This window comes from Anomaloglossus baeobatrachus, chromosome 8 (genome assembly GCF_048569485.1).
Source record: "Anomaloglossus baeobatrachus isolate aAnoBae1 chromosome 8, aAnoBae1.hap1, whole genome shotgun sequence".
In the NCBI taxonomy this organism is placed as follows: domain Eukaryota; kingdom Metazoa; phylum Chordata; class Amphibia; order Anura; family Aromobatidae; genus Anomaloglossus; species Anomaloglossus baeobatrachus.
In genome coordinates, this window is record NC_134360.1 from 51,960,788 (window position 1) to 51,986,488 (window position 25,701).

Genomic DNA, 25,701 nt, shown 5'->3' on the forward strand with positions numbered 1-25,701 from the left:
TCTGCCACCTAGTAGTCTCAAGGAGCCCAGCTCCTGACCTCTCCTCTCGAGAGTCACACTACACACTGACTGTCTCCTCACACTCCTGACCTCCCCTTCAACCAACCCCCCTAGTGGGCGACCTTATTCCCTTCAGGCCCGCCACTGGTGTGTCTGGTGGGTGTGGTGCAGAGCGTTCCTGGGATTTCGATTAGCTTGTTCTTAGCAACACCAAAGGTCAGGGATTCGTATCCAAGGAGGAGATGGAGATTATGCAGAACTGCAGATTGCATAATACCCTGTGACGACCTGATAGGCCAGGGCATCACACTGTCATGGGAGAACATACAGGCCATGCAGCCTACTCACAGTAGTGCGAGAAACATGGGGCATTTAGTTGAGTTGAAAAACCTCTCCTGGGACACTTTGGAGAAATGGTCGCACCAGTGGGCCCACAACCAAATTACTGTAAGAATTGGCATGAGCACAAAGTCATGGCATGCCGCCATTGGCAGAGAATCTCGGATCATGAGCACCCATACAAATCTATGGGTGCTAGTGAAACATTGGACTACACTCGGATGTCACCAATGCAGTCCAATATACTCAGAGATGGGCAATGGAGAAGACAGAGAGATTAATCTCTCCCTCTTTTCCGCACCTGTCCCCCGATTCTCACATGTTAGAGAATCTGAGCACTGTGAATGACACTCGGCTCACGCTCGCAGCAGATGACAGTCGGGCTCACGCTCGCAGCAGATGACACTCGGCTCACGCTCGCAGCAGATGACACTCGGCTCACGCTCGCAGCAGATGACGCTCGGCTCACGCTCGCAGCAGATGACCCTCGGCTCACGCTCGCAGCAGATGACATCGGCGCACGCTCGCAGCAGATGACACTCGGCTCACGCTCGCAGCAGATGACGCTCGGCTCACGCTCGCAGCAGATGACCCTCGGCTCACGCTCGCAGCAGATGATGCTCGGCTCACGCTCGCAGCAGATGATGCTCGGCTCACACTCGCAGCAGATGACATCGGCTCACGCTCGCAGCAGATGATGCTCGGCTCACACTCGCAGCAGATGACCCTCGGCTCACGCTCGCAGCAGATGACGCTCGGCTCACACTAGCAGCAGATAACACTCGACTATCGCTCGCAGCAGATGACGCTCGGCTCATGCTCGCAGCAGATAACACTCGGCTATCGCTCGCAGCAGATGACGCTCGGCTATCGCTCGCAGCAGATGACGCTCGGCTCACGCTCGCAGCAGATGACCCTCGGCTCACACTCGCAGCAGATGACACCCAGCTCAAGTTTGCAGCAGATGACGCTCGGCTCACACTCGCAGCAGATGACCCTCGGCTCACGCTCGCAGCAGATGACGCTCGGCTCACACTAGCAGCAGATAACACTCGACTATCGCTCGCAGCAGATGACGCTCGGCTCATGCTCGCAGCAGATAACACTCGGCTATCGCTCGCAGCAGATGACGCTCGGCTATCGCTCGCAGCAGATGACGCTTGGCTCACGCTTGCAGAAGCTAATACTCGGCTATCACTCGCAGCAGATGATGCTCAGCTCACACTCGCGGCAGATAACACTCGGCTCACGCTCGCAGAAGATTACGCTCGGCTCACGCTTGCAGCAGATGACGCTTGGCTCATGCTCGCAGCAGATGACGCTTGGCTCATGCTCGCAGCAGATAGATGACACTTGGCTCACTCTGACAGCAGATAACGCACGGCTAAAGCTTGCAGAAGATGACACTCGGCTCTCACTCACAGCAGCTAACACTGGACTCACGCCCGCAGCATATGAGGCTCGGCTCATGCTCGCAGCAGATGACACTCGGTTCTCACTCGCAGCAGATGATGCTCAGATCATGCTCACAGATGGCACTCGGCTCACACCCGCAGCATATGATGCTTGGCGAAAACTTGCAGCAGATGGAGCTCCGATCACGCTTGCAGCAGATTACGCTTGGCTCACGTTTGTGGCAGATGACACTCGGCTCACACTTGCAGCAGATAACACTCGCAGCAGATGACCACTCGGCTCACGCTCATAGCAAATGAGGCTTGGGTCGTGCTCTCAGCAGCTCTCAGTTCGCGCTAGCAGTAGATGACGCTCGGCTCACACTTGCGGAAGATGACACTTGGCTCACGCTCATGGCAGATGACTCTTTGCCGAGCATCATAGCATCATGTAGCATCTGATTCTCTTGCATCTGATGCTGTACTCTAGTGTGACCTCGGCCTAATCCTGAGCTGTTAGAGCACTGGGAATGAGGATTAGAGGGGTCCGGCAACCATATTTTATGCCACCCCCCCTAATCCCAGGAGTAGGACTGGTGTGATGTTCCCTTGTAAAGGCCTCTTCCTTGTGTTGCCTACATGGTATCTTGACCAATCTCCGGCTACTTTGGTATCGAAGGAAAAGCAGGACTCATCACTACAGAGGGGAGACCTACATCCAAACCTCCATGGCCATTTTCTTCTGCACCATGATCGCGTTTGAGAACTTCAAACTGGTCCTACTACTGGGAAGCTGCCAACAGAGGATCTTGATGATTTGCCAAAGTGCATTCATTGGCAGAACCTTCCTCAGATGACCACTAATAACCTCAGTGATCAAGCCCAAGGTTGGAAGTGCCGGGATTTCTCCACAGGGGTCAGACTCCAGACTGGAGAAATCCAGATGATGAATAATGTTATTTCCATTTTTTATCATTTGCAGATCAGTGACGTCTCCGTCCTGACATTTCCTGAATGCCACCACTTTTTCTTCTTCGTCTTTATCATATTATGGAGTGCAGTATCATATTATGCCACGTATTACTGTTACGCAGTGCAAAAATAACAGCGTCATACAGCATCCAAACGAGAGTATCATACAATACCTATATAATACTGCCATATAGTTTCCATACGGTGCACAAATATAGGTATCTTGCAGTGAGCACATTAGGGTCATAGGGGGCAAATATAACTGTACAGGACCCAAATAGTGAGTAGATATGGAATACTGGGTCCAATGCTCCCAAATAATAGCAATACAATGCTGATGTAACCTGCCATACCGTGCCAAAATCTGACTCACCAAGCCAATCACAGCATCGGGATCAGTGCAGCGGGACGGTATAATCGGGGGATCGGGGTGACCCCGCAGGAGGGGGGTATCCTGTCCAATATTATATGTGCTGCGTCTGATGACAGTGAGGACCTAGAAATGACAAAATAAAGTATTAAAGCCAAAAGATGAGCAGAAATGCCCCCATTATTGAAGGGTCCGATTTGTATCCCCCATAATATACAAGAGGCGATGACAGGTGCAGGGCTGGATACAAGAGGAGGCGCTGACACACTGTAACGAGAGCGGTGCTGTGTACGGGGAACACAATTCACTGTCAGCAAGAACAGATAGTAACAAAGGGCAAAGAGCGAGACACAAAGTCTCCTAGAAAGGTACAGAACTTTCCGCCATCCCATAATCCACAGTTATAGAGACCGGAACGGATTCTGCAGGATTTACTGCAACTTGTATCTGAGATCCATCATCTTCATCATCTGCCGGCTCCAGTGACTAATTTACACACAGAGGCCTCAATCCGATCTGATTGGGCCCAAATGCCAAAGGTGCAGAGCTCGTTACAGTGTGTCAGCGGCCCCGGCCCGAAGAGCCACCGCCGCAACACTGAGTATAATTGCTGCTGCCGGAGGGATTGTCATTGCCCTGGGTTATAAAGGAAGAACATTACAATTAGTGGCGGCTACAGCTCCCAACACATCCCGGGGGTCTCTGCACTCCCTCTGATCCACACACAAGAGTTAACCCATCTCACTCCACCATGATGCAGAAAGCAGATGATGGAATGAGAGATAGATAGATAAAGGATAGATAGAGGGATAGAGGATAGATAGAAGGAGGGATAGAGGATAGATAGAGGGATGGATAGATAGATAGATAAAGGATGGATAGAGGGATAGAGGATAGATAGAAGGAGGGATAGAGGATAGATAGAGGGATGGATAGATAGATAGATAGATAAAGGATGGATAGAGGGATAGAGGATAGATAGAAGGAGGGATAGAGGATAGATAGAGGATAGATAGAGGATAGATAGATAAATAGATAGAAAGAGGGATAGAGGATAGATAGAGGGATAGATAGATAGAGGATAGATAGATAGAAGGAGGGATAGAGGATAGATAGAGGGATAGATAGATAGAGGGATATAGGATAGATGATAGAGGGATAGAGGATAGATAGATAGATAGATAGATAGATAGATAGATAGAGGGATAGATAGATAGAGGGATAGAGGATAGATAGATAGAGGGATAGAGGATAGATAGATAGATGATAGATAGATAGAGGGATAGATAGATAGATAGATAGAGGGATAGAGGAGGGATAGAGGATAGATAGATAGATGATAGATAGATAGAGGGATAGATAGAGGGATAGATAGATAGATAGATAGATAGAGGGATAGAGGATAGATAGATAGAGGGATAGAGGAGGGATAGAGGATAGATAGAGGATAGATAGATATATAGAGGGATAGAAGATAGATATAGGGATAGAGGATAGATAGATAGATAGATGATAGAGGGATAGATAGAGGATAGATAGATAGATATAAGGATAGATAGATAGAGGGATAGATAGATAGATAGATAGATAGATAGAGGGATAGATAGATAGATAGATAGATAGATAGATAGATAGATAGATAGAGGGATAGATAGATAGATAGATAGATATAAGGATAGATAGATAGAGGGATAGATAGATAGATAGATAGATAGATAGATAGATAGAGGGATAGATAGATAGATAGATAGATAGATAGATAGATAGATAGAGGGATAGATAGATAGATAGAGGGATAGATAGATAGATAGATAGATAGATAGATAGATAGATAGATAGATAGATAGATAGATAGATAGATAGATAGATAGAGGGATAGATAGATAGATAGATAGATAGATAGATAGATAGATAGATAGATAGATAGAGGGATAGATAGATAGATAGATAGATAGATAGATAGATAGATAGATAGATAGATAGATATAAGGATAGATAGATAGATAGATAGATAGATAGATAGATAGATAGAGGGATAGATAGATAGATAGATAGATAGATAGATAGATAGATAGATAGATAGATAGAGGGATAGATAGATAGATAGATAGATAGATAGATAGATAGATAGATAGATAGATAGATAGAGGGATAGATAGATAGATAGATAGATAGATAGATAGATAGATAGATAGATAGATAGATAGATAGAGGGATAGATAGATAGATAGATAGATAGATAGATAGAGGGATAGATAGATAGATAGATAGATAGATAGATAGATAGAGGGATAGATAGATAGATAGATAGATAGATAGATAGATAGATAGATAGATATGAGATTGATGACAGGACATATTACAGCAGATGTGAGGTGTCGGGGGTCGTACAGTGCACCCCCGGCAGCTAACAGTCATATATACAGTATATCTATGTACATGTCTCTGCAGGAGGAGACCCCCGGGTACCGGCAGGAGAGCTGCGGACTGTGCAGCAGATGGCAGCGGCAGCCCCGGCCCCTCCCGCCCCCTCACCTGCAGCCGGCGGCTCCGGGATCCCCGTCCTCCTCCCTGGTGTGTCCGGGGTGGGGAGCGGGCGGTGCTGGCACCGGGCGCGGACTGGAGCAGGCACAGAGCGGCCAGAGAGCGGAGGAGCCGGACCGGGCACCAACATTCAACGTCAGAGACATAGAGACCTAGTGATGAGCGAGAAAATCCCTCCTCCCACAGCACAGAGGATGGAGGAGGAGAGGTGAGGATACAGAGGAGAGTGCACAGGAGGAGAGGTGAGGATACAGAGGAGAGTGCACAGGAGGAGAGGTGAGGATACAGAGGAGAGTGCACAGGAGGAGAGGTGAGGATACAGATGAGAGTGCACAGGAGGAGAGGTGAGGATACAGAGGAGAGTGCACAGGAGCAGAGGTGAGGATACAGAGGAGAGTGCACAGGAGGAGAGGTGAGGATACAGAGGAGAGTGCACAGGAGGAGAGGTGAGGATACAGATGAGAGTGCACAGGAGGAGAGGTGAGGATACAGAGGAGAGTGCACAGGAGCAGAGGTGAGGATACAGAGGAGAGTGCACAGCAGGAGAGGTGAGGATACAGAGGAGAGTGCACAGGAGGAGAGGTGAGGATACAGAGGAGAGTGCACAGGAGGAGAGGTGAGGATACAGAGGAGAGTGCACAGGAGCAGAGGTGAGGATACAGAGGAGAGTGCACAGCAGGAGAGGTGAGGATACAGAGGAGAGTGCACAGGAGAGGTGAGGATACAGAGGAGAGTGCACAGGAGGAGAGGTGAGGATACAGAGGAGAGTGCACAGGAGGAGAGGTAAGGATACAGAGGAGAGTGCACAGGAGCAGAGGTGAGGATACAGAGGAGAGTGCACAGGAGGAGAGGTGAGGATACAGAGGAGAGTGCACAGCAGGAGAGGTGAGGATACAGAGGAGAGTGCACAGCAGGAGAGGTGAGGATACAGAGGAGAGTGCACAGGAGGAGAGGTGAGGATACAGAGGAGAGTGCACAGCAGGAGAGGTGAGGATACAGAGGAGAGTGCACAGGAGGAGAGGTGAGGATACAGAGGAGAGTGCACAGGAGGAGAGGTGAGGACACAGAGGAGAGTACACAGGAGGAGAGGTGAGAATACAGAGGAGAGTGCACAGGAGGAGAGGTGAGGATACAGAGGAGAGTGCACAGGAGGAGAGGTGAGGATACAGAGGAGAGTGCACAGGAGGAGAGGTGAGGATACAGAGGAGAGTGCACAGGAGGAGAGGTGAGGATACAGAGGAGAGTGCACAGGAGGAGAGGTGAGGATACAGAGGAGAGTGCACAGGAGGAGAGGTGAGGATACAGAGGAGAGTGCACAGGAGGAGAGGTGAGGATACAGAGGAGAGTGCACAGGAGGAGAGGTGAGGATACAGAGGAGAGTGCACAGCAGGAGAGGTGAGGATACAGAGGAGAGTGCACAGGAGGAGAGGTGAGGATACAGAGGAGAGTGCACAGGAGGAGAGGTGAGAATACAGAGGAGAGTGCACAGGAGGAGAGGTGAGGATACAGAGGAGAGTGCACAGGAGGAGAGGTGAGAATACAGAGGAGAGTGCACAGGAGGAGAGGTGAGGATACAGAGGAGAGTGCACAGGAGGAGAGGTGAGGACACAGAAGAGAGTACACAGGAGGAGAGGTGAGAATACAGAGGAGAGTGCACAGGAGGAGAGGTGAGGATACAGAGGAGGGTGCACAGGAGGAGAGGTGAGGATACAGAGGAGAGTGCACAGCAGGAGAGGTGAGGATACAGAGGAGGGTACACAGGAGGAGAGGTGAGGATACAGAGGAGAGTACACAGGAGGAGAGGTGAGGATACAGAGGAGAGCACACAGGAGGAGAGGTGAGGATACAGAGGAGAGTGCACAGGAGGAGAGGTGAGGATACAGAGGAGAGTACACAGGAGGAGAGGTGAGGATACAGAGGAGAGTACACAGGAGGAGAGGTGAGGATACAGAGGAGAGTGCACAGGAGGAGAGGTGAGGATACAGAGGAGAGTGCACAGGAGGAGAGGTGAGGATACAGAGGAGAGTGCACAGGAGGAGAGGTGAGGATACAGAGGAGAGTACACAGGAGGAGAGGTGAGGATACAGAGGAGAGTACACAGGAGGAGAGGTGAGGATACAGAGGAGAGTGCACAGGAGGAGAGGTGAGGATACAGAGGAGAGTACACAGGAGGAGAGGTGAGGATACAGAGGAGAGTACACAGGAGGAGAGGTGAGGATACAGAGGAGAGTGCACAGGAGGAGAGGTGAGGATACAGAGGAGAGTGCACAGGAGGAGAGGTGAGGATACAGAGGAGAGTACACAGGAGGAGAGGTGAGGATACGGAGGAGAGTGCACAGGAGGAGAGGTGAGGATACAGAGGAGAGTACACAGGAGGAGAGGTGAGGATACAGAGGAGAGTACACAGGAGGAGAGGTGAGGATACAGAGGAGAGTACACAGGAGGAGAGGTGAGGATACGGAGGAGAGTGCACAGGAGGAGAGGTGAGGATACAGAGGAGAGTGCACAGGAGGAGAGGTGAGGATACAGAGGAGGGTACACAGGAGGAGAGGTACAGAAGAAAGTTAATGATTTCAGTTCATAAGTCAGCGTAGCGGTAATAATATTTTCAAATTTGCCAAAGGCAACTACACCCCTATACTAAAGACTATTAATAAAACTTAACTTTTAATTCATATATAATATATACAGAGGTGCACATTACTAAATTAAGAAGCGCATAGTGAGGGACTACTTGGGTTAATAGATATATATTATATTCCTATATTGTCATTAAATCCTGTGGATGAGACACCGGCAGTGTGTCAAATCTTATTAACCACAGTAAGGACCAGTATCTATGGTCCCTGCACTAGAAATCTAAAAGACTAGAAGTTAGGCCTTCCCCAACATGTTTCACCTATACAGGCATCATCGGGGGGATTGAGCCCCAATTCCCCTGATGACGCTTGTATTTTGGGACACACATTTAGCTGAAATAGATTGCGGGCACTACGTCACGTTCGCAGAGCCCCTAAACAGCAGACCCGCCCCACAAGTGACCACATTTTGGAATTGAGACCCCCTCATGGATTTTATCCAGGGATATAGTGAACACTTTGAACCCACAGATACTTCACAGTATTTGATAACAATAGGTCGGCATATTGAAAACAAAAGATTTTCCACAAAAATGTTGCTTGAGCACCAAATTTCTCACTTTTACAATAGATAACACCAAAAAGTGGACCCCACAGTTTGTTACTCCCTTTCTTATGACTGTGGTGATACCCCACATGGAGTCAAAAAGTTATTTTTGAACAAACGGGAGGGCTCGAATGGAAGGAGCAATATTTAAATTTTGGAAAGTAAATTTGGCTGAAATAGATTGTGGGCAGCATGTTGCATTTGCAGAGCCCCTGAGGCACCAACAGTGAAAACCCCCACAAGTGACTCCATTTTGGAAACTAAACCCATCAAGGAATTTATGTAGGGGTGTTGTGAGCATTTTGAACACATAACTGCTTCACAGAAATTTTAAAAATGTAGATGGGAAAATGATAGTTTTTTTCAGCTAAAATGTTAGTTTAGACCAAAATTTTCAATTTTGACAATAAATAATAGAGAAAAATGGACTCCATAATCTGTTACACAGTTTCTCCCAAACACCATAATACCCCAAACATGGTCAAAAACTAATGGTTGGGCACTTGGCAGGGCCCGGAAAGCAAACAGCGCTTTTTGATTTTTGCAACACAAATGTGAACTTGTCCCAAATGCAGAGCCCCTGAAGTGCCAAAAATGCAGAAACACCCACATGTGACCCCATTTGGTAAACTAAACCCCATAATGAATTAATCTATTGGTATATTGAGTAATTTTAAACCACAAACTACACTAAATTTTATTACATTGGGCCGTGAAGACGAAAAATGTAGGATTTTTCCTCTAAATTTTAATTTAGTCTCAAAATTTTAAAGGGTAACAGTAGAAATTGGACAGGACAATTTGTTATCTATTTTTACCGAATGTGGCAGTATCCCATATGTGGCTGTACACAGCGGGGTTCAGATGGGAAGGAGGCTGACCTAGTACTTAGAACTCAGATTCCATGTGAATAGATTGTGACCTCCATTGGCCGAGCCCCTGAATTGCCAGATCAGCAGAACCCCCACAAGTGACCCCATATTGGAAACGTCACTGCATAAGGAATTCCTCAAGGGGCATAGTGAGTATTTTTAATCCAGAGGTGCCTCACAGAATTTGGTCCAACATTGCAGGGTCGGAACAGAGACCAGACGGAGTCCAAAGTGTCTCCATCTGCCTCATTAGTGAGTGGTTCAAACAGGGGTTTTGCCTGAATCACGTTTTTTGGGATTTACACGGAAACTCCGATGTAAGTGCTCAGTGTAGAGCGCAGGATAAATGTCAGCCGAGCCTTATTTCAATTTTTGGGAGACAAAATGACATACAAGAATAGTTCCAATTTTTATTTGCGGTGTTAATGATAGGACGGATTTATTCTGTGGGTCAGTGCGAATACCGCGATTCATTTTCTGCTTCTATCACATAGTAAAAATGTTTTTTTATAACAAATATTTTTTTCGGCGCAATATTCTCAGAGCTGAAACTTTTTTATTTTTTTGGCAAACAGAGCTGTATAAGGGCTTATTTGTTGCGCAATGAGTTGGACATTTTTGAGGACAATTTTGGCATTAATTTTTTGTTCTCTTTTTATTCAGATTTTTCAGATGAAGAATGAACAAAAACCAGCAACTTCATTATTTTTTTTTTTTTTTGCGCCGTTTACTGGGCGGTAAAAGTGATAAGACCAATTTATTCTTCAGGTAAATACGGTTAAAGCGATGCTATAAGTATATCGCTCCTTTTATGCTTTGTTACTTTTACACAGTAAAATCTATATTTTACAAAAACTAATCTGTTTTTGTATCGCCATATTCTGAGCGCTGTAACTTTTTTATTTTTTTACCAAGTGAGCCATTTTAGGGCTTGTTTTTTGTTTGACAGTTTGGCGTTTTCACTTCTAACATTTCTTTAATACGTGACTTTTTGATCCCTTTTTACTAAATTTTTATGTGTGTCAGTATGATCAAAAAATACAATTTTTTTCATTTTTTTTTTTACAATATTCCCCATATGAAATAAATAATGTGATTGTCTTATAGATCGGGTTGCTACGTTTCTTTGTTTATTTTTGTTTTAACACAAAACGTGCACTTTTAGTGGCAAATCGTGTTTTGGGGATTTTTCTGCACTCTTTTTGTTTTGTTTTTTTACGTTTTTAAACATTTTTTTTTTTACTTTTTCACTTAATTCCACTGTGAGACATGAATATTTTTTTACTCTGATTATTGACTTCATGAATAGGATTATCAGATGTGGATGCCACGCACTGTGGGAGGGAAGGGAAGGTGAGTAGAATAGTTTATTTTTTCTGTATGTTCAGCATAATGGGAAGTACAGTTAGGTCCAGAAATATTTGGACAGTGACACAATTTTCGCGAGTTGGGCTCTGCATGCCACCACATTAGATTTGAAATGAAACCTCTACAACAGAATTCAAGTGCAGATTGTAACGTTTAATTTGAAGGTTTGAACAAAAATATCTGATAGAAATTGTAGGAATTGTACACATTTCTTTACAAACACTCCACATTTTAGGAGGTCAAAAGTAATTGGACAAATAAACCAAACCCAAACAAAATATTTTTATTTTCAATATTTTGTTGCGAATCCTTTGGAGGCAATCACTGCCTTAAGTCTGGAACCCATGGACATCACCAAACGCTGGGTTTCCTCCTTCTTAATGCTTTGCCAGGTCTTTACAGCCGCAGCCTTCAGGTCTTGCTTGTTTGTGGGTCTTTCCGTCTTAAACCTGGATTTGAGCAAGTGAAATGCATGCTCAATTGGGTTAAGATCTGGTGATTAACTTGGCCATTGCAGAATGTTCCACTTTTTTGCACTCATGAACTCCTGGGTAGCTTTGGCTGTATGCTTGGGGTCATTGTCCATCTGTACTATGAAGCGCCGTCCGATCAACTTTGCGGCATTTGGCTGAATCTGGGCTGAAAGTATATCCCGGTACACTTCAGAATTCATCCGGCTACTCTTGTCTGCTGTTATGTCATCAATAAACACAAGTGACCCAGTGCCATTGAAAGCCATGCATGCCCATGCCATCACGTTGCCTCCACCATGTTTTACAGACGATGTGGTGTGCCTTGGATCATGTGCCGTTCCCTTTCTTCTCCAAACTTTTTTCTTCCCATCATTCTGGTACAGGTTGATCTTTGTCTCATCTGTCCATAGAATACTTTTCCAGAACTGAGCTGGCTTCACGAGGTGTTTTTCAGCAAATTTAACTCTGGCCTGTCTATTTTTGGAATTGATGAATGGTTTGCATCTAGATGTGAACCCTTTGTATTTACTTTCATGGAGTCTTCTCTTTGCTGTTGACTTAGAGACAGATACACCTACTTCACTGAGAGTGTTCTGGACTTCAGTTGATGTTGTGAACGGGTTCTTCTTCACCAAAGAAAGTATGCGGCGATCATCCACCACTGTTGTCATCCGTGGACGCCCAGGCCTTTTTGAGTTCCAAAGCTCACCAGTCAATTCCTTTTTTCTCAGAATGTACCCGACTGTTGATTTTGCTACTCCAAGCATGTCTGCTATCTCTCTGATGGATTTTTTCTTTTTTTTCAGCCTCAGGATGTTCTGCTTCACCTCAATTGAGAGTTCCTTAGACCGCATGTTGTCTGGTCACAGCAACAGCTTCCAAATGCAAAACCACACACCTGTAATCAACCCCAGACCTTTTAACTACTTCATTGATTACAGGTTAACGAGGGAGACACCTTCAGAATTAATTGCAGCCCTTAGAGTCCCTTGTCTAATTACTTTTGGTCCCTTGAAAAAGAGGAGGCTATGCATTACAGAGCTATGATTCCTAAACCCTTTCTCCGATTTGGATGTGAAAACTCTCATATTGCAGCTGGGAGTGTGCACTTTCAGCCCATATTATATATATAATTGTATTTCTGAACATGTTTTTGTAAACAGCTAAAATAACAAAACTTGTGTCACTGTCCAAATATTTCTGGCCCTGATTGTATGCATACCAGGATAGGCCCATGATAGGGGACATATATACCAGGATGGGCCTATGATGGGGGGACATATATACCAGGATGGGGTTATGATAGGGGACATATATACCAGGATTGGCTTATGATAGGGGACATATATACCAGGATGGGTTTATGATAGGGGACATATATACCAGGATGGGCCTATGATGGGGGACATATATACCAGGATTGGCTTATGATGGGGGACATATATACCAGAATGGGCTTATGATAGTGGACATACTGTATATACCATGATGGGCCTATGATGGGGGACATATACCATGATGCGCCTATGATGGCGGACTTATATACCAGGATGGGCCTATGATGGGGGACATATATACCATGATGGGCTTATGATGGGGGACATATATTACCAGGATGGGCCTCTGATGGGGGATATATATATATACCAGGATTGGCCTATGATGGGAGACATATATTACCAGGATGGGCCTGTGGTGGGGACATATATACCAGTATAGAAAACATGTATACTCGATTGAAGCACATGTATCCCAGGATGGACCACCACATATATACCAGGAAGGACAACATTCAGTATATCACAAAAGTGAGTACACCCATCACATTTTTGTAAATATTTTATTATATCTTTTCATCTTTTATTATATCTGGGATCATCAGATGATTTCAGAGTACCATGTCATCAATTGGCACCTGCGATTACGGTTGTCAAGGCCGATATTTCCAAAGGGGCTCATTTAACCCCTTTTTAACCATTTAGATACCGCTGTCGCAATGGACAGAGTTATTTAAGAGGTTAATCAGCTCCAGTCGTTCCAACCAGTCGGGGCTGATGACCGCGCGTGTAAGCTGTCATATACAGCTGTCACCACCATGAATTTCACCCACAGGACGGCACTATTCACTTATTCCAGATCACGTGGAATAAGGCCTCTGAACAACCGTTTATATACATATTGGCCATCGTTAAGGGGTTAAGCCTTTTACACAGCTTTCTCTGTTTTAGGTAATGCATGACCAGCTAATGAATATGTTTCATCCTACATATGAAAATGATCATTATCACCTGATGGTCTCATTATTTACTCCGCACCTGACTACAATCCTACAAAACTGTGACCGTACAAGTGACAAGTGACCGAGAAGAAGTGATGAAGACGACGGGCGGCCACCGAACACTGATAGGATTTAGATTTCTCTTTTGTTATTTGATAAAAATAAAATATTAACACCTCTATCTATGAAAGCTCCTTTATTTGCAGTAGTTTTTAACCCCTGCCTACACTTTTGCACCTTAGTTGTGTATATATATATATATATATATATATATATATATATATATATTTGGGACGTAAAGTGGGGGGGTGTCTTATAGTCCAGATGTAACTGGCTCGCTTTGAGGGGGCCGCTGAGGCGGTAGAGTGGGTTACAGGAGGTGGGAGCAGGGTCGCCACTGCAGGTAGCCAGGGAACAGTGAATATTCATTTTCTTTAATAGCTGATACATGTGATCGCTGAGGTCGCTGCAGGAACCTAGCAGCTGGGGCAAATACATGTGTCCACTATTACAGAAATTTTATTTAATATTCACTGCTCCTCACGCCCATAATTCCATCCACCTCTCCTCTTCAGTGCCGAGAGCTGGACAGGATTATTGGTGTGGGGAGCAGTGAATATTAATTTTCTTTAATAGCAGACACACATGATCTTACCCAGCCACTGGGTGCATGGCATTGACGTTATGCGCTGCCTGCCACTTATACGCCAAAGTCAGTTGCCATCATCAGAAGAGGATGCCGTGCACCAGGGGAGGGGAGGGCAGTTGAGTAGAATCTTTTTTTTGTGTGGGTGGCAGAACGGGAAGCATATACGAGGGGCTGCTGATAAGTCTTTAGCTTTACCCAGAAATAAACAAGATAGGATCTTACATCGGTATTCCAAGTTCTGTAAGCCTAGCAAAAAAAAGGATTTCGCTTGTGCCTCAAACTAGGCATCGGTAGCAGCCATGGCATCAGAATTGGTGTGAAATTTGGTACCCTTGAGGTGTTTCTTCAGGTTTGGAAACATAGGATAGTCGGAGAGAGCTAGATCTGGTGAATAAGGTGGGTGGTCAACCAGCTGGAAGCCCAGCTCTGCCAGTTTTGCCGTGGTCGCTTGTGAAGTGAGAGCGGAGGCATTGTCTTGCAGGAAAAAGATCCCTTTGGACACTTTGCCGCATCTTTTGGCCTTCAGAGCTGCCTTCAATTGGTCCAGAAGTTCAATGTAATACCTTGCATTGATGATGGAACCCTTTTGAAGGTAGTCCACTAGCAGCACGCCCTCCTTTCCCAGAACACAGACGCTATCACCTTAGTGGATGGTTTTTGCACTCTGAACTTCTTTGGACAAGGAGAACCACTGTGCCTCCACTCTTTTGACTGCTCCCTGTTTTCAGGGTCATACAAATAAATCAAAGTCTCATCCATAGTGACCAGTCGATCCAGGAAGTTCTTATCAGTCCGGAAATGCTGACAAATGGACCGGATCATAGATAATGACACAAACACGTGGTGTACTCACTTTTATTTCCAGCGGTTTATTTAAGGGGGTTGTCTACTACTACGACAACCCCTTCTTGTTCCCAATGTAAGCCACCATAAAAATAACAAAGCCTATACTCACCTCCGGTGTTGGTGCAGTTCCAGTGATATCGGACTCGTGTTCCCAGGGCCCATGTGACATTGTTATGACACGGGAGCCCCATGATGAATCAGCGCCGGCTTTCTTCTCCCCGCCTTCAACACTTAAGTAATTAAAAGGAAGTATGTGGCAGCCGCAGCGATCACTTCCTCAGAATTGGGGCTCATCAGCCCCATTACAGTCTCAGAAGCAGATCACCCCCATAACAGTGCATCAAGACTAACATTTTTGTCTGAATTTTTTTATATTTTCCTATATGTCTTATGGTTCAAAAAGCATGGTATATATATATATATATATATATATATATATATATATATATATATATATATATATATATATGTACATATATACAGTATATATACTGATACACATTTTGTTTTGAAGTTTTTTTTTATCTGACATTCATGTTCTATACATTTTCTTTTACATGCAGATTTCCCCTTTTCCATTATGATGACTGCACGGCTCCTCCATCCTTGTCCTGTGTCTGTCCCTAAAGGACTATTTAATATTAATCAGCTGACAGTGCCAAAGGAAGGACAGGCTGCAGGCACCTGGGGACATCTTTGGGGTAATTTGTATAAAAGACCCCCACAGAGTTAATTATTAACTATTGATTGGCAAAGTCAAGGAGGGAATCCTGGAGGACAAAGAAGCTCCTGACTACACATCTCACTGCCGGCATGGGAAGCTGCTCGCCTCGATATACAAAGTTTCTATCATCTTCCTAGAAATCTTATACCGTGTTTTCCCGAAAATAAGACACTGTCTTATAGTATTTTTTCCCAAAAAAAATTCACTAGGGCTTATTTTTGGGCTATGGCTTATTCTTGGGGAAACACGGTTGGGGGTAAGTTTACCCCCTCCAAAAAAATGCAGACCTTCCTTCCCAGGAGAATCATTTTTACCAGACCCCGGACGTCCGCGTCGCTCCCAGATTCTCTTGTGATCTTTAGTGGGCACTCCCAGCAGATATGCTCCACGAGGTCCTGCCTTGCTTCTGGCCGAAACACACACATCAGATCACACACACAGTCATACACACACACACACACATACATCAGATTGTACACACATCATACACACACACACACACACACACACACACACACACACATACATCAGATCATACATACATCAGATCATACACACATCAGATCACACACACAGTCATACACACACACACACACACACACACACACACACACACACACATACATCAGATCATACACACATCAGATCATACATACATCAGATCATACACACATCAGATCATACACACATCAGATCATACACACATCAGATCATACACACATCAGATCATACACACACACACACACATCAGATCATACACACACACACATCAGATCATACACACACACACACATCAGATCATACACACACACACATCAGATCATACACACACACACACATCAGATCATACACACACACACACATCAGATCATACACACACACACATCAGATCATACACACACACACATCAGATCATACACACACACACATCAGATCATACACACACACACACATCAGATCATACACACACACACACATCAGATCATACACACACACACACATCAGATCATACACACACACACACATCAGATCATACACACACACACATCAGATCATACACACACACACATCAGATCATACACACACACACATCAGATCATACACACACACACATCAGATCATACACACACACACACATCAGATCATACACACACACACATCAGATCATACACACACACACACATCAGATCATACACACACACACACATCAGATCATACACACACACACACATCAGATCATACACACACACACATCAGATCATACACACACACACATCAGATCATACACACACACACATCAGATCATACACACACACACACATCAGATCATACACACACACACATCAGATCATACACACACACACATCAGATCATACACACACACACATCAGATCATACACACACACACATCAGATCATACACACACACACATCAGATCATACACACACACACATCAGATCATACACACACACACACATCAGATCATACACACACACACACATCAGATCATACACACACACACATCAGATCATACACACACACACACATCAGATCATACACACACACACACATCAGATCATACACACACACACATCAGATCATACACACACACACATCAGATCATACACACACACACATCAGATCATACACACACACACACATCAGATCATACACACACATATCAAATCGCACACACTCACCACATCCAGTGATACCAATTGCTTCTGGCCGGCAGGGGAACCAGGGACGCAGTGCAGTGGAGCGTGAGGATCTGCTGTGGAATGCATCGATGAGTTCCACATCAGGTCCTCCATGCATTCCACCGCAGGTCCTCTGTGCATTCCACTGCAGGTCCTTGAGCTCCAATACACTGTGTCCCAGGTTCCAATCCGGCCAGAAGCAATTGGTATCTCCGGGTGTGGTGAGTGTGTGTGTATGTGTGCACGATCTGTTGTTTTTGTGTGTGTGAGCAATCAGATGTGTGATTGTATGAGCGACCTGATGTGTGTGGGTGTGCAATCTAATGTGTGTGCAAACTGATGTGTGTGGGTGTGCGATCTGATGTGTGTGGGTGTGCGATCTGATGTGTGTGGGTGTGCGATCTGATGTGTGTGGGTGTGAAATTTGATGTGTGGGGGTGTGCAATCTGATGTAGGTGAGTGTGCGATCTGATGTAGGTGAGTGTGCGATCTGATGTAGGTGAGTGTGCTATCTGATGTAGGTGAGTGTGCTATCTGATGTAGGTGAGTGTGCTATCTGATGTAGGTGAGTGTGGGATCTGATGTAGGTGAGTGTGCGATCTGATGTAGGTGAGTGTGCTATCTGATGTAGGTGAGTGTGCTATCTGATGTAGGTGAGTGTGCTATCTGATGTAGGTGAGTGTGCGATCTGATGTGTGTGAGTGTGCGATCTGATGTGTGTGGGTGTGAGATCTGATGTGTGTGGGTGTGAGATTTGATGTGTGGGGGTGTGCGATCTGATGTAGGTGAGTGTGCGATCTGATGTAGGTGAGTGTGCGATCTGATGTAGGTGAGTGTGCGATCTGATGTAGGTGTGTGTGCAGTCTGATGTGTGTGTACGATCTGATGTGTGTGCATTCCACTGCAGGTCCTCCCGTTTGGGGTCTGGTGAGTATGATTGCGGGGTCTTCTCTCTCCTTTCTTCTCTCTTTTGGGGGTGTCTGCTTTCTATAATGAAGTGTCCTGCAGTATTCTTTAACTTTCTTTTATCTGCATGGACACTTCATTATTGAACCGCGACTAGGGCTTGTTTTTGGGGTAGGGCTTATTTTTGGGGAAACATGGTAGCTTCAGGTCGTGGGATCATCATAGCAACAATTCAGGACATTATAGCACTACAGTGTCATACCGTTGCACGTATCGGATCTAATGGTGATTTAGCCGTGCACATTAATCATGCACATATCATCCTAATTGCCCATATTCCAAATTATGACTCTGATCTATCTATGCATACAAAGTATCCAGATAACCCAAAATGCTTTTTGATCAAAGAGGAACGAAACTGAGTTTATTGAGGAACTTGAAATACTTATAGCGGGTTTCTTGGATGCAATCCAAGGCTGCATATTCTTTCACAATTGGGTAAACTGCAGAGAAGAAACTTATACAGATATATTCACTAATAAGCTGAATCATCTTTAAATCACAGGAAAGTCCCATTATGTCTTATAAATCTTATGATGTCTGAATACAGATATGGGTGCTATACACAGTGCAAGCACCATTTTTAGAACTGTTATTTTGGGAATCTTCATATAATCATGTCCATAAAAATGGGGCCAGGAAGCCTGTAGACTCCTGTAAAGACCAGGAACCAAAGTGCCAAGATGATAGGAAGCATTATGCTAATTGCAATGCAAAAAGAAGGTTCTGCTTCATCTCCATAACCTAGGGTGAAGAGTGTGCAAAAAAATACATTGTACTTATGTGACGCCCCTGGACTATTCAGGTCGTCACAAGGTACTGCACAAACTGCCCTCCCCGTGCAGTATTCAACCCCCCATGGTTCTGGGTCTCTATCCTGCGGTACTGCCTCCACCAGCATTCACAAATCCTAGATACACCTTGCACCACACCTGTCAGGCACACCAGTGGGCTGCTTAACCAGGAAGAGGGCCGCCCACCTAGGGGTCAGACAGGGAGGTAGGAGGTGTCAAGTCAGTTGAGTGGTAGCCCTCGAGCTGAGAGGAGCTCTGAGGAAGCTGGGAGTCGTAGCTCCCAGGGGAGAGGTAAAGTAGGTCGCAGACGGTGGTCTGGACCTAGAGGAGTCGGACCCTCGGTTGCAGGGGATTGAGGCTAGGTGCCTGGAACCCATCAAGGAGGACAGTCAACAGCTTGGTCCTATCACCCGTCCGGGACCGAAGGCACGTCGGGATATATGGACCCTTAGTCAGGAAGAAGCTTCAGGCAACCCGGCAATTAACCTGCGGAGGACAGGGCCTTTATGGACTGTTCCCACCCAGCTCAGAAATCGGGGGCACTAGCGCAACGAGGGGGATAGGTCTTTCCTAGCAAGCAGCACACTGAAATCCCAAACGTGAGCTCCTGAGAGCAGGCTCCTTCACTTAGCCATGATGGGGCCCGGACGGCTCCAAGCTACCGGGCCACAATGGACAATCTAAACTTTTGTGCCAGGAGGCAGGTTACGGACCACCAGGCAGTGCTGCAGGGGACGGGACCGGACGAGCTCCTCTTGAGAGGCAACCAGCAGTCAGAGACTTGGTTTACCTGTTATCAACGTCTGCTTCATTGCTGAGTGACTACCCGACTGGCCCCTGCATTGCGTCCCCACATCACCATCCAGAGTCCCGGGGCCTACCCCTACCCGTGGAGGGTAACGTCATCTAGCGGCCCCACTCCATCACCCCGGGTACTCCCAACGGCAGTGGCGGTACTCCCAATTACCGTACACCACGGGTGGCGGCAAGGATGGTTGATTTATGGGGTGTCACGATTTCTATGTGCAGAACATTCTGTATTGTTCTGCTATGCTCTCCTGCAGATCCGCTATATTTTGCCTATGGTGCAGAGTGTTTTGCAGGATGACTGCTCTGCTGTTTGTTTCACAGCACTGGGTTTCACACTGGTCCTGGGAGGTACTCTTGCAGATGCTTCTCGTTCCCGGTGATTGCTCTCCTTCAATAGGGAGCATGTTAGCTCAGGACGCCACCACTCGTACTTCCTGTTTACAGTTGTGCTGTTGGCTCCCGTGGTGCTCAGTGTTCAGATCTTGGCTTCTCGACTCCGGACTGCTGTTTACCCATCTCTGCCTGTCCCCCCTGTTTTTGTTGTGACTTCCCGGCTTCTGACCTTGGACTTCCTCCTGACCTTCGGTTTGTATCTTGACCTCATCTCTGTGTGCCCCTCGTGTACTGTCGTGCCCTCTTGGTTTATGATCCTGGCCTGTCTGATTACCTCTCCATTTACTGCATACAAGTAGTATCTAACGCCACTGAGTGACAGTCATCACATTGGGCTTCTGAGTCTATACATGACTGATGAAGCCCACTGAGTATTCTGAAGATGGGAATAATGATACAATGTATCATTACAAGCTGAAACAGACCAGACCTGAGCTGATCATTGAGCGCCCAGTGGAAAAACCTTACTGGAAAAAGTCACCGTGACTCCTAAAATCCCCATTAGAGATAATGTATGACGTCTCCTGTAATAAACCTCTATGCATGGACGCCGTGTCCAGTAATGAATCAGGGGTCATTATTTTTCATCTCGGGCTGGAGGCTCTTAGGCTGTGACAGTATTGGCACAATGGTCAGTAATGACGGCCATACGTGGCTCGCCATCGCGCACTTCACCTTCGCAGTTGCCACTCGCTGTAAGGATTAGGGTAAAAAGCCGTCTGTTAATTAAAAGTGGAGCGATCTATCTCTGTCCTACATCCGTCTTTCCCCAGGACACTGCAGCTACCTGTCACTCTCAGGTTTTTCTTATTTCATTATCTTTATGAGCAGAAATTCCCTTCAGCGAGCCGCGGATATTGATCCTGAGCGAGGATCCCGGCTTACAAACGACTTTAACCTCTTAGTGACCGATCGGCCACGGGACACCGTATTGTTCGACCTGCACAGTGGATGGTGAAGGGGTTAACGCCGCTCTGCCTAAAATTTAGTTGGCAATATAAAAAAAAAAAAAAAATTAAAAAAAAGCGAAGGGTCTAATCCCGCAGAGACGCCATCACCTCGCTCCATACCCTACAAAGACACAGAGAGGGAATTCATTAATATCCAGCCAACCTGGAGGAATGACAGGCCATGTAATTACTGCACAAAGGGAGAGAGGTTAATGGCAAGCAAGAATTCATAGATATAAATGAGAATGCAGAAATTCCACAGCGCCCTATAGGAAAGTGACACATGTAATAGATCTGCGGCTGTGATGCTAGTTAACACCAATCAACGGGGAAAGAGGAATTGATGAGCTCAATCCTGCAGCCACCGGGGGCAGAACTGCAGGAAAAGACCCCTGGCGGCTGTATACAGGGGGCTCCTCTCTGACTCTGAGGGGTCCTGTTCAAATGCAAATATGGGCACTACTATAAGTCCAATACTATATAATCTACTATAAGATAGCAGAGATCACCACTACAGGGGCTGGCACTATCAGCACTACTAGGAGTCCGGACATTACTACTGCGGCTGAGACTACGGAGCTCGGGCTCCACTACTAGGACTAAAACTATGGACACTGCAATGAGTCCAGCCTCTACTACCATGGCTTTCACTTTGGGCACTCTACTACTGAGGCTGGCATAATGGGCACTACTATCTACTACTGTGGCTGGCACTATGGGCACTACTATGAGTCCAGGCTCTACTACTGAGGCTGGCACTATGGGCACTACTATGAGTCCAGGCTCTACTACTGAGGCTGGCACTATGGGCACTACTATGAGTCCAGGCTCTACTACTGAGGCTGGCACTATGGGCACTACTATGAGTCCGGGCTCTACTACTGAGGCTGGCACTATGGGCACTACTATCTACTACTGTGGCTGGCACTATGGGCACTACTATGAGTCCAGGCTCTACTACTGAGGCTGGCACTATGGGCACTACTATGAGTCCGGGCTCTACTACTGTGGCTGGCACTATGGGCACTACTATGAGTCCAGGCTCTACTACTGAGGCTGGCACTATGGGCACTACTATGAGTCCAGGCTCTACTACTGTGGCTGGCACTATGGGCACTACTATGAGACCAGGCTCTACTACTGTGGCTGGCACTATGGGCACTACTATGAGTCCAGGCTCTACTACTGTGGCTGGCACTATGGGCACTACTATGAGTCCAGGCTCTACTACTGTGGCTGGCACTATGGGCACTACTATGAGTCCAGGCTCTACTAGTGTGGCTGGCACTATGGGCACTACTATGAGTCCAGGCTCTACTACTGAGGCTGGCACTATGGGCACTACTATGAGTCCAGGCTCTACTACTGAGGCTGGCACTATGGGCACTACTATGAGTCCAGGCTCTACTACTGTGGCTGGCACTATGGGCACTACTATGAGTCCAGGCTCTACTACTGTGGCTGGCACTATGGGCACTACTATGAGTCCAGGCTCTACTACTGTGGCTGGCACTATGGGCGCTACTATGAGACCAGGCTCTACTACTGTGGCTGGCACTATGGGCACTACTATGAGTCCAGGCTCTACTACTGAGGCTGGCACTATGGGCACTACTATGAGTCCGGGCTCTACTACTGAGGCTGGCACTATGGGCACTACTATGAGTCCAGGCTCTACTACTGAGGCTGGCACTATGGGCACTACTATGAGTCCAGGCTCTACTACTGAGGCTGGCACTATGGGTACTACTATGAGTCCGGGCTCTACTACTGGGCCGGCACTATGGGCACTACTATAAGTCCAATACTATATAATCTACTATAAGATAGCAGAGATCACCACTACAGGGGTTGGCACTATCAGCACTACTATGAGTCCGGACATTACTACTGCGGCTGACACTACGGAGCTCGGGCTCCACTACTAGGACTAAAACTATGGACACTGCAATGAGTCCAGCCTCTACTACCATGGCTTTCACTTTGGGCACTCTACTACTGAGGCTGGCATAATGGGCACTACTATCTACTACTGTGGCTGGCACTATGGGCACTACTATGAGTCCAGGCTCTACTACTGAGGCTGGCACTATGGGCACTACTATGAGTCCAGGCTCTACTACTGAGGCTGGCACTATGGGCACTACTATGAGTCCAGGCTCTACTACTGAGGCTGGCACTATGGGCACTACTATGAGTCCGGGCTCTACTACTGAGGCTGGCACTATGGGCACTACTATCTACTACTGTGGCTGGCACTATGGGCACTACTATGAGTCCAGGCTCTACTACTGAGGCTGGCACTATGGGCACTACTATGAGTCCGGGCTCTACTACTGTGGCTGGCACTATGGGCACTACTATGAGTCCAGGCTCTACTACTGAGGCTGGCACTATGGGCACTACTATGAGTCCAGGCTCTACTACTGTGGCTGGCACTATGGGCACTACTATGAGACCAGGCTCTACTACTGTGGCTGGCACTATGGGCACTACTATGAGTCCAGGCTCTACTACTGTGGCTGGCACTATGGGCACTACTATGAGTCCAGGCTCTACTACTGTGGCTGGCACTATGGGCACTACTATGAGTCCAGGCTCTACTAGTGTGGCTGGCACTATGGGCACTACTATGAGTCCAGGCTCTACTACTGAGGCTGGCACTATGGGCACTACTATGAGTCCAGGCTCTACTACTGAGGCTGGCACTATGGGCACTACTATGAGTCCAGGCTCTACTACTGTGGCTGGCACTATGGGCACTACTATGAGTCCAGGCTCTACTACTGTGGCTGGCACTATGGGCACTACTATGAGTCCAGGCTCTACTACTGTGGCTGGCACTATGGGCGCTACTATGAGACCAGGCTCTACTACTGTGGCTGGCACTATGGGCACTACTATGAGTCCAGGCTCTACTACTGAGGCTGGCACTATGGGCACTACTATGAGTCCGGGCTCTACTACTGAGGCTGGCACTATGGGCACTACTATGAGTCCAGGCTCTACTACTGAGGCTGGCACTATGGGCACTACTATGAGTCCAGGCTCTACTACTGAGGCTGGCACTATGGGTACTACTATGAGTCCGGGCTCTACTACTGGGCCGGCACTATGGGCACTACTATAAGTCCAATACTATATAATCTACTATAAGATAGCAGAGATCACCACTACAGGGGTTGGCACTATCAGCACTACTATGAGTCCGGACATTACTACTGCGGCTGACACTACGGAGTTCGGGCTCTACTACTAGGACTAAAACTATGGGCACTGCAATGAGTCCAGCCTCTACTACCATGGCTTTCACTTTGGGCACTCTACTACTGAGGCTGGCATAATGGGCACTACTATCTACTACTGTGGCTGGCACTATGGGCACTACTATGAGTCCAGGCTCTACTACTGAGGCTGGCACTATGGGCACTACTATGAGTCCAGGCTCTACTACTGTGGCTGGCACTATGGGCACTACTATGAGTCCAGGCTCTACTAATGAGGCTGGCACTATGGGCACTACTATGAGTCCGGGCTCTACTACTGTGGCTGGCACTATGGGCACTACTATGAGTCCAGGCTCTACTACTGAGGCTGGCACTATGGGCACTACTATGAGTCCAGGCTCTACTACTGTGGCTGGCACTATGGGCACTACTATGAGACCAGGCTCTACTACTGTGGCTGGCACTATGGGCACTACTATGAGTCCAGGCTCTACTACTGTGGCTGGCACTATGGGCACTACTATGAGTCCAGGCTCTACTACTGTGGCTGGCACTATGGGCACTACTATGAGTCCAGGCTCTACTAGTGTGGCTGGCACTATGGGCACTACTATGAGTCCAGGCTCTACTACTGAGGCTGGCACTATGGGCACTACTATGAGTCCAGGCTCTACTACTGAGGCTGGCACTATGGGCACTACTATGAGTCCAGGCTCTACTACTGTGGCTGGCACTATGGGCACTACTATGAGTCCAGGCTCTACTACTGTGGCTGGCACTATGGGCACTACTATGAGTCCAGGCTCTACTACTGTGGCTGGCACTATGGGCGCTACTATGAGACCA

General features: G+C 46.7%; 1 protein-coding gene and 1 long non-coding RNA gene across 4 annotated transcripts in view; one reads left to right on the forward strand and one right to left on the reverse strand.

Moving 5' to 3' along the window:
- Positions 1–5,764, reverse strand: part of LOC142249759 (contactin-4-like) — a 231,553-nt gene extending 225,789 nt beyond the window's left edge. For 2 of the 3 annotated variants that reach the window (XM_075321616.1, XM_075321613.1), the window contains exons 1-2: positions 5,611–5,763; positions 3,079–3,201 (exon numbers count right to left, since the gene is read on the reverse strand). The gene's annotated coding sequence lies outside the window, so the exon portion shown is untranslated. Of the gene's footprint in view, positions 1–3,078; positions 3,202–5,610 lie in introns of all 3 variants that reach the window. The other variant, XM_075321618.1, reaches the window with a different exon arrangement.
- On the forward strand, positions 5,570–13,920 carry LOC142249760 (uncharacterized). Its single transcript, XR_012725097.1, has 3 exons — positions 5,570–5,827; positions 10,341–10,445; positions 13,747–13,920. It is a non-coding gene; the product is annotated as an uncharacterized LOC142249760 (long non-coding RNA).
- Positions 13,921–25,701: the final 11,781 nt, after the last annotated feature.